This window comes from Taudactylus pleione, unplaced genomic scaffold, assembly GCF_031769625.1.
Source record: "Taudactylus pleione unplaced genomic scaffold, aTauple2 ptg000116l, whole genome shotgun sequence".
Taxonomy (NCBI): Eukaryota; Metazoa; Chordata; class Amphibia; order Anura; family Myobatrachidae; genus Taudactylus; species Taudactylus pleione.
In genome coordinates, this window is record NW_028284518.1 from 8016855 (window position 1) to 8025954 (window position 9100).

Sequence of the window (9100 nt, forward strand, 5' to 3'; positions counted from 1 at the left end):
TTGATTGGACACAACGAGCGAAGGAAAGTCCTTCGCTCGTCGTATCTGGCGCATGCGCACGACGGAGCTCCCTCCGTCGTGCGCATGCTCAGTGCAGACCATCGACCCACTTGCGAGCGGACAGCCGCTCGCGAGTGGGTCTGAATCAGGCCCATAGTGTTTTAGCAAAATATAAATATAAAATTGAGAGGTTTAGAGCAAAATGTTAAACATGTCATGTACATCTAATAAAAAATATCAAATAATCATATATCAAATAATCAATGATGCCATTACTGATCCCAGAGCCAGCTTCAAATTGGAAGATTTTGTTGCATCCTACACTTGCAACTCCTTACAACTGGAGAGGTGTAACTGGAAAGGTGAGGAGCTGATAAGTTTAGGCCAAGATCAGTATGGGCATGCTTATGCGTATAAATTATGCATACACATTACAATTGTCGCATAAACATTACAATTTTCAGGAAGCATATCCCTTGCAGGTGCCAAAGGCTTTGTGCAATGAGATGATCTATCTTCTTCTAATTGGCTGATTGCAAATTTAATTACTTAATTTGGAGCCACCTTAGGCATTTTCTTTCTTGTCCATAGCCTGTTTTTTAGTTGCCTCTTACTCTGTGGGAACTGGCTCTGGTCCCATCTTATCCCTTTGACTATCTGAGATCCCCGAAGTTTCATTATATACAGACCTTCTCTATTGAATAGACTTTTCCCCATTACATCTACTTCTGCTTGGTTCAAGTCAGCTTCAAATGAACCTAGGGATTTATTTGCACTTACTTACTGGCAAGGTCAAGAGCAGCCAGGTAACTGGACACAAGGAACATCCTAAGTCCCCCAGAAAGCCAAAAAAGTGTGCTACCGGGGCAACAACAATGCCACACCATCTGCCTTGTGCTCTGGGAGTTTGCTCCACTGATGGCCCTGTTGCAGACCTTCCCAATACTTGTATTCTGGATTCCCTGTCTTCTGGGAGCAGCTAAATGCAACCAGTAACCACACAAATTGTTTTACCGAATTTGAACTCTCACTACCACCAAAGCTGCCTCCCTGCCTGCATCAAATCCCGCAGCCATCTTCCTTTCCAGCATTGCAATGTACATGTATATAATGCCTGTAAGTCAAACATAAACATGGAATTATTGGAAGCAGTTGTTGCCTCCATGTGTTCTGCAGGAAAAAGGGGTTGGTGGGATTCTGTCTGCTGTTAAAGCTCTGTAGAGGCGGACATAATTCTGCTGTCCCCCCCCACCCCTCTCCCCTTCCTTCTCTTTCCCGCTTATGCTGGAAACTTGTAGTTTTGCAATGTTTTTTCTACTACTATTTTTAGGAAATCTAGCCATAGCTCCTCCTGGACCAGCAAGACTTGCCAATGGCCCACAGCAGCAGCAGGACTAGAGACAGACCACCTGCTGTGGTCACTATCTATGGCTGATTTCTATTCCATGTGTCATATAATAATTCTGCATTTCAATGCAAAATGTCACAGAAGGCAACAGATTTTCTAGTGTCTGTTGTGATGTCTCAAGTGCTATAATCTATGAAGATTTCATTTTAAATAAATATTATTTTCAGTACTGGCATATGAAATACTCAATAAAATGGTTAAGCATAATAAACTTAATAAGCCACTAAGCAAAATAAATATTTTTTACACTTGTCTTAATTTTAAATCATTGTGAATAGAACACTCAAAGTATTAAATTCTATATTTTACTATGTCTGGATCTAGCATCATTTACAATCAGTGAAAGTGGCATACCAGTTTTGTTAGCCTGAGGACTTTGTATAGTTACTAACACATCAATCAGATAAAGCATGTATATGTTGCTAGTGTGTTTTTTTCTTCAAATGTTACACTCATGTTTAAATAACTCACAGGTCAGTTGTTTTCTATTTTCAGTGTGCAGCAAGGCAAGAGAAAGCTGCCTGTAAAACGAATGACTAATTTCCATTGCTTTCTGCCATTCACCCTGAAGGTGGTCACAATCTGGGCCTCCCACTGCACACGGAAAACAAATTGAGAATGGAAGAAGAAATGCATAATTCCTGCCTGAAAGGGAACAGTTTAGACTGTAGCAACAGCAGGTTTTTGCTGTGCTCATAATCTAGTGAACACGATGTTCAGCCTAGCACACCTTTTCATTAGGGAAAGTCAGGGAACAAGACCAGAAAAAAAGGCCTTGGGTCAGGCAGCCACTGGAACTATCAGTAGCAATAAAACCTTCTGGGACTTAGGGGAGGTGACAGCAGGTGGAAAAGCATTTAGCAAACCAGGTCAAGCTGCTGAGGCTTTAGTAGTAAGTTTGCCATTGCAACTGCTGCGCTGCTTGGCAAATTTTATCTACTGATCAACACAGTGTGCCAAAGGGCTGGTGGGACACCCCTTCAGTAGCTTCCAGTTGTATCTAACAACACTATAACAGAAGGCAAAGAGGAACATTCGCAGGGTCGATTCCTCAGTGTAGACACAGCAGTGTCTAGAACCTTTCTGCGCTCTTCTTGAACTTCTGTCTTGCAGATCTGGCTGCTTGCCTGTACTAATTACCTCATTCCCCAGATACAGTTATTCCAGACTACCTTTAGCTAGCAGAGTGCAGTAGCAAGCTGACCAAAGTTCAATGCAATTAAGAAAAGGGTTACTTTAAATTAACAGTCACTTTCGCCAGCTGTCCGACATAGATAAAAACATAGGTTTTAATGGAATTACGTTGGGAAAGAAAATCACTTAATCCTTAATATATACATCTCATGTTTCTTTTTAAATGTCTAAAATATATAATGTAGAAGCCTTGTGGAAGTTCTTAAATTGTTACACTTTATAAGGTTATAGGGGTATTCATGAAAGCTTGGAGAGAGATAAAGTACCAACCAATCAGCTCCTAATGTTCACTTTACAGGCTGTGTTTGAAAAATGACAGTTAGGAGCTGATTGATTGGTACTTTATCTCTCACAATTTGTATTTCTCTCCAAACTTAAACAGGGACAGTGGATGATATAGGAAAGTATGCAGCTTGTTTCTGTAAACTGAGTACTATTCATTCAACATTTATATCATATGGGTCATTGCAGTGAATGTTGCAGAATTCCTAAGAAGTAAGTACAGTAATTGAGTATTATATATTAATAATTATTATTTGTATTAATGGAAATATAAAAATAGTAATATGTGACAATGTTAAGAAAAATTCAAAGATTTATACTATTACAGATAACAGATAAATGATCCTCTCTACATACTTCAATGACATACAGGTTTACAAATAAATATATACACAATGTAAAATAATTTACGCATCTGACAAAATACTGAATGGAGGTGTAGTCATTACATTATTCTTTAATGTACCAACTTGTCCCCCGGGCTCATATATTGATATATAATCTCCATTTTTATTGCTCATCTGCACAGACATTTTGTATGAAATAACAGTAAAATTGGCATGCCATGTGACACATTGAATCCCCTTAATAAAAATGTTTTCAACTCACATATAGCTTGTTGGAGCCACATTTATGTCTTAAATTACTCTTGACGATAAGAGAGATGACTTTATTTGAAATGTTGCAGTTGGAGTAAGAACCAATGATATCTGAGTGCTTCTGGAGAAGTTCATTCCTTTCCGACATGTGGCCACCTCTCACCCTGCTACGCGCCCTTTCTGTTAGAAGATGCACCCCAGCACTGACATGGACAAAACAAATTGCATTGAGCTACAGACACCCATGCAATTAGGAACTTCAAAATAAAAGGAATTAAATACCATATAAGAATTGACATCAATAATAGAGTGCAAGTACATCAGGACGTCAACAAAATTAACCTCTCCACAAGCTAATAATGGCAGAACTGCAATTATATGGTAATGTACTCTTTTTCCATGATGGAGCACTAGGTCTCCCAGGGATATAGCTTATGACTTATAGAAAACACAGGTTGCTCTAACTCATTAAAGTCTTAACAAAATATGAGCAGTTCGGGTTTGCTAAAAAACTGAACACACCTGAACGTATAACTGAGTCCTGACTTGGATCTTCTTGCCCATTTCAAAACTCATACTTGTGTGTTTTGGATTGCATGAAAGTCCCTCCCTTGTGATTTTAGGTACCATTTTGCACAAGATAGTGTATGGAGAGGGTGTGGGCTGTAATTCATGCTGCAATACTACATACTAGTTACCATTAGAGAGCGTTATAGGGAGATGGAGTGGGTGGGAAGCATGTAAAAGACTGCAGGAATCTTTGTCACTGTGTACGTTTGTCACAGGGGCATATCTATAATGGGTGCATGGTGTGCAGGGAACACGAGCCCCTGGGTCCAGGGGGGCCCCGCACCGGACACCCTGCACGCATAATATTACTTACCTCTCCGGAGTCCCACGTCGGCGTGGGGGCCGGCGCCGTAGAACGACTGGAAAATGCTCACGGCGGCCATTTTCCCGTCGTTTGCGCATCCCGGTGATCTGTGCATACACTATAGACTCTGGGCACACTCTAGTCACACTCTAGTCTATAACTCCGGCGCTGGCCAAACACAGCTCAGTGCGCTGCCAGCTGCCGGGCGGAGAGGAGGGGACTCGTGTCGGATACTGCACACGGGCCCCCTCCTCTCTAGAAACACCCCTGGTTTGTCAGACACTAGCTAGCACCTGCAATCCAGTGCAAACAGGCTTTTGTGTATATTTGTTAGAAGTGAACTTGAAGTGAGCTACTTACAATTGTTTTTCATAGATGTGCTATATTCTTTTAAACTCCCATGTGATTGTGCCACTGTTTCGTTGCTTAGTTTAGCCAGTCAGCTCACTGCAGCCTTTGGCCAATATTGGTGAAAACATTATTGTGAGCTGTGAGGTGGTCAAAATTGACTGGACTTAATTGTTATTGATGATAATAACACTGTAGGAACAAAAACAGGTCCAAGTTACATGATTTTAGCTGTATACATTTTTAAAGAAGTCCAGATCCAAAAGCAAAAACCAAATCAAAACTCTTGAGAGTGGTTTTGCCAAAACCAAAACACGGGGGTCTGTGCCCAGCTCAAGTTAGCATAAATGTGATTATTTCAGTCAGGGTTTTTCTCTTCCATTCAGCTTTCCCATTTTGTTCTGTTATATAGGAATCTGTCTTTTGATGCCAAATATAATATATAGTACTGTATATATTTTATATATTATATTTTAGATTAATTTAATATACCTGTATGACCTCATTAAAGATCTGCTTGTCCCGACACTGCTTGGTCATGTGCCCTATTTGGCCTGCACAAACTGCTGTATGCTCTGCACCTTTTTGCCACTGGTTCCTTCCAGTCAGTCACCTCTACTGTGCTGGCATGTCACAGCCAACTATTATCCACCATCTCACCCAGGCCATGGCAGCCTTAGAGACCCTCTCCTATACATCTGCTTTCTCAGCCAGGAGTCAAAGTGGCATCTAAGGGTAGCTTTCTATAGTTGTGCAGGTATGCTTAATGTCCTGGGAGCTATAGTCTGCACACACATTGGGCTGAGGCACCTAAGATATCTACATAAAAAGGCACCATCTCTATTCCACGAATGTACAGGTGGTGTGTGATGCAAAACAAAAAATAATGAGTGTTGTAGCTGGCTATCCTAGTCCATGCCGCTGATAGAGTTAACATTATGTTCTGTATGTTTAGCTGCCATCTTGTATTATCGGCAGCCATCTTGTACCCTTACCCAGAGAACCAGATTCATCACCACATTGCCTTTATCTTCAGACACTTATCACTCTATCCAAAGTTTGGGGTAGCAAAAAAATGCCCAAGGCATGGCTGCTAGGTTACTAACCTATACTGTTTGGTGTTTAATTGAAAGTATAAATGATATGTTAATAATTATTTAACACATTTTTTCCCAGGGAATTCTGGCTATGGCTGTTGCTCCTGGATACTAACTCCATTGTCGCTTCTGCAGACTCCTGCTGATCATAAATATAATGAGGCACATATATCCACTAGATCAGTGATAGAATGTACAATTGGACTATTTATACTTGATAAATCTGGTGAAAGTTTGTTATATCATCCAAGCAAAATGTCTGATATTGTGCTCTGCTGCTGTCTATTGCATAATCGGGCATTACAACAACCTCCTCCTCCAGATTAAGCAATATACAGTGAGCAGGTAGGGGTCTTGTTACTATCAAGGGACTCTGTGAGCAGAATGGAAGACAGGTTAGGAAGACACTTATTAACAACTTTTTCACCTGTGAGTATATCATTACTTTGTGAATTGTTAGTGTAAAACTAAAAATACAGTAATGTAATGTCATCTAGGATAGGTGTTTCATGGATTTTTGCACCAGCAATTGATTAAAAAAATAATAACAATGTAAACATTTAGAAAAAAGGCTTTACTCTGCCTGTTTAAACATACTGTGGAAAATATTTAACAATTATTATACCACATTTGGCGTGAGTTTTCAAAAGAATTGTTTTTCAAATAAATATTTTGTTAAGAGATCCAAAAAAGCAAACAACGCACATTTTACTGGGAATTATGTGCAAAGCAAAACTTAATGTAAAGTAATAACATAAAATTATTATTTTCGGAAGTTATTCAGAAGATGGGTCATCAGGGTTTCTGCGTGTGGGGCCACCACTCATATGGAGGCCACGCCTTAGTGGAATTGGTGGTGCTGAGCATTTTGATTGGGTGCTGCTCACTGAAGTGGAAATTCTACTTCTAGATAAGCAAAAAACTATTTGTGAACCTAATTATTACTAAATTCAAATATCATGTTTGTATTTGACTCATGCATAGTGCATGCAGCATTTAAATGGGCTTCTTGCATTCTAATAAATTCAGAGGTTTCTGATTCTTGTACTAGTTTGTGCCATTATGGCAGTTGAAAACCTCTCGTAATAGGAATTTATACAGGATAAAGTATGATTAAAGTGCTATGCTCTAACAATATAAATAGTATTTACAATAGCAACAGTAGCACAAAGTTAACTATTATACTACTCTCTTTAAAAGTATGTTTCATAAAAGAATTGTTGGTCCTTATAAACGGTCTAAGCCCACCCAGTGAGGGGGAGGATCAGAGCTGCTGGAGAATATATCCACTACTTAATATTATGCTTATTAACATTTACTTATACAGTACCAGCATAGTCTATTGTGCTTTACACTTTTTCTGCCACACTCTCATATATCTATACTAGCTGCAATACCCGGCTCCGCTCAGGTGGAAGTTGGTGATCTGTCTCACCCTAGGCAGCCAGCTCAATTTCTCAGTGGGCTGCACACTGGTGATCTCTGCCACTTGGACACCAGTTCCATCACATTGAGCCGCACCTCCTGCATAGAAACCACCTCTAGGGACTTGTACTGAGCCGAACCCTCTGTTCTCTTTAGTGACTGCCCTCCAGTCTCCCCAGATGACACGGATTACAGGGATCTTCACCGATCACCACCCATAATGGGTCTGGACTCCTCTCACTGCTCACAGCAAAATCTCCTCTTTATAGCACAGGGTTGAAAACAGTTTAGAGCTTGCTGAGAGCAGTGCAGGGGATCCCTCCCCATAGAGCGATCAAGACCGATGTTGATTGAGAGCCTACAACCTGCCTTGGATAAAGTGTCTACACAATGGTGAAAAACACATCACAATCGATTCAGTGGTTCCAGAGTTTATTGCAATCAGACAAAACAAACAAACATTCTCATTTATAAGATACAAGCTACCCATCCCGTCTTCGCAATTTCATCTTGCCACAGCCCCCTGCATCTCATAACAATCTATGCAATGTCAACACAGTCACCTGCATCTCACCACAACCCCCTGCTTCTCACTCCTGCCCCCTGCATCTCACCATTGTCACCACAATTCCCACTGCTGCCCTGCAGCTGGCTGGGGCCTAGCCACTGTGATGTGCTGGAAAGGGCAGGAAGATCATGGATGAGAGATTTGCATTGCAGCTACTGTAAACATGGTGTCCCTGTCCAAGAACAGTGCTGACTTCCATGGGAGGTGCTTCCTGTTCAAAGAGGGCAAGTGGCTGAGCAGGAACATCATGCTGGAGAGGGAGCACTTCGCAGTGTAGGAGTGGTGGCCGGAGTCCATCTGCAGGTTCAGTGTAGAGATGGACATTGGAATACAATAGTTACTAAACATCAATCTTTTTGTTCCGATGGTACTGTTTAACGATTTGATGGTGGCAGCCCGATATTGCCACTATCAAATGGAGATAATTCGATGGAGTTCCAATGGTTGTTTGTTTTTTTAATTCCTGATAGCTACGTCTCCTCTGGTTACTGTGTGTACATCATGGCATCTTCATGGGTTTGTTGGAGGCTGTCTCTCATTCTCAGTCTGCTTTAGATGTGACCCTGCTCAGTCCTCAGTCCCTAACTCCCTCCCCCCTCTTGGCTGCTGCTAAGCAACAGGGTAAATTGCTGTCTCTGATTGGCTCTAGCTCTTACAGCACTCTAACTAGCTCCTATATAACAGCTTGTTACAAGATTTTTTTCTGTGACTTTCATTCACTAGAATTATCACTGCACGGCTCCCTTTTGTCACAGATGAATGGTTCATACATCTAAACCTTCCTCGACCAATGGTTGATAGAATAGTGAAAACCCCTTCAAATCCATCCAGTGTTTCAAGAGATTAGTCCAATGAACAGTCAGACTCCTAAATCGGGGACTTTATTATATATATATATATATATATATATAGAGAGAGAGAGAGAGAGAGAGAGAGAGAGAGATAAAGCTGAATAGTGATAAAAATTATGTCATCATGGTGGAATTTAGTGACCGTTGGCATGATCTCTGGGGCTGATGCAGCACAGGATGGAATTGCAAAGGTGCACACAAACTGCTTTGCAATTCCATCCTTGAAAATATGCAGATTTAGCAAGAGGTGTCTTACACCGCCTGCTGCATTTGCGATCCCAGAACTGAAACCAACATCGCAGGCTGGAATAACCATCACGACCAATGGTAGCAATGATGGATAGTACTGGTTTGCTGAGTAAGCCTCTGCTTACACAAGCTGGACAGCTTGCGAGGCCAGGAATCAATACCTTGAATTCTCCCAAGAAACCAGGATGACATACTCCTATTTCCG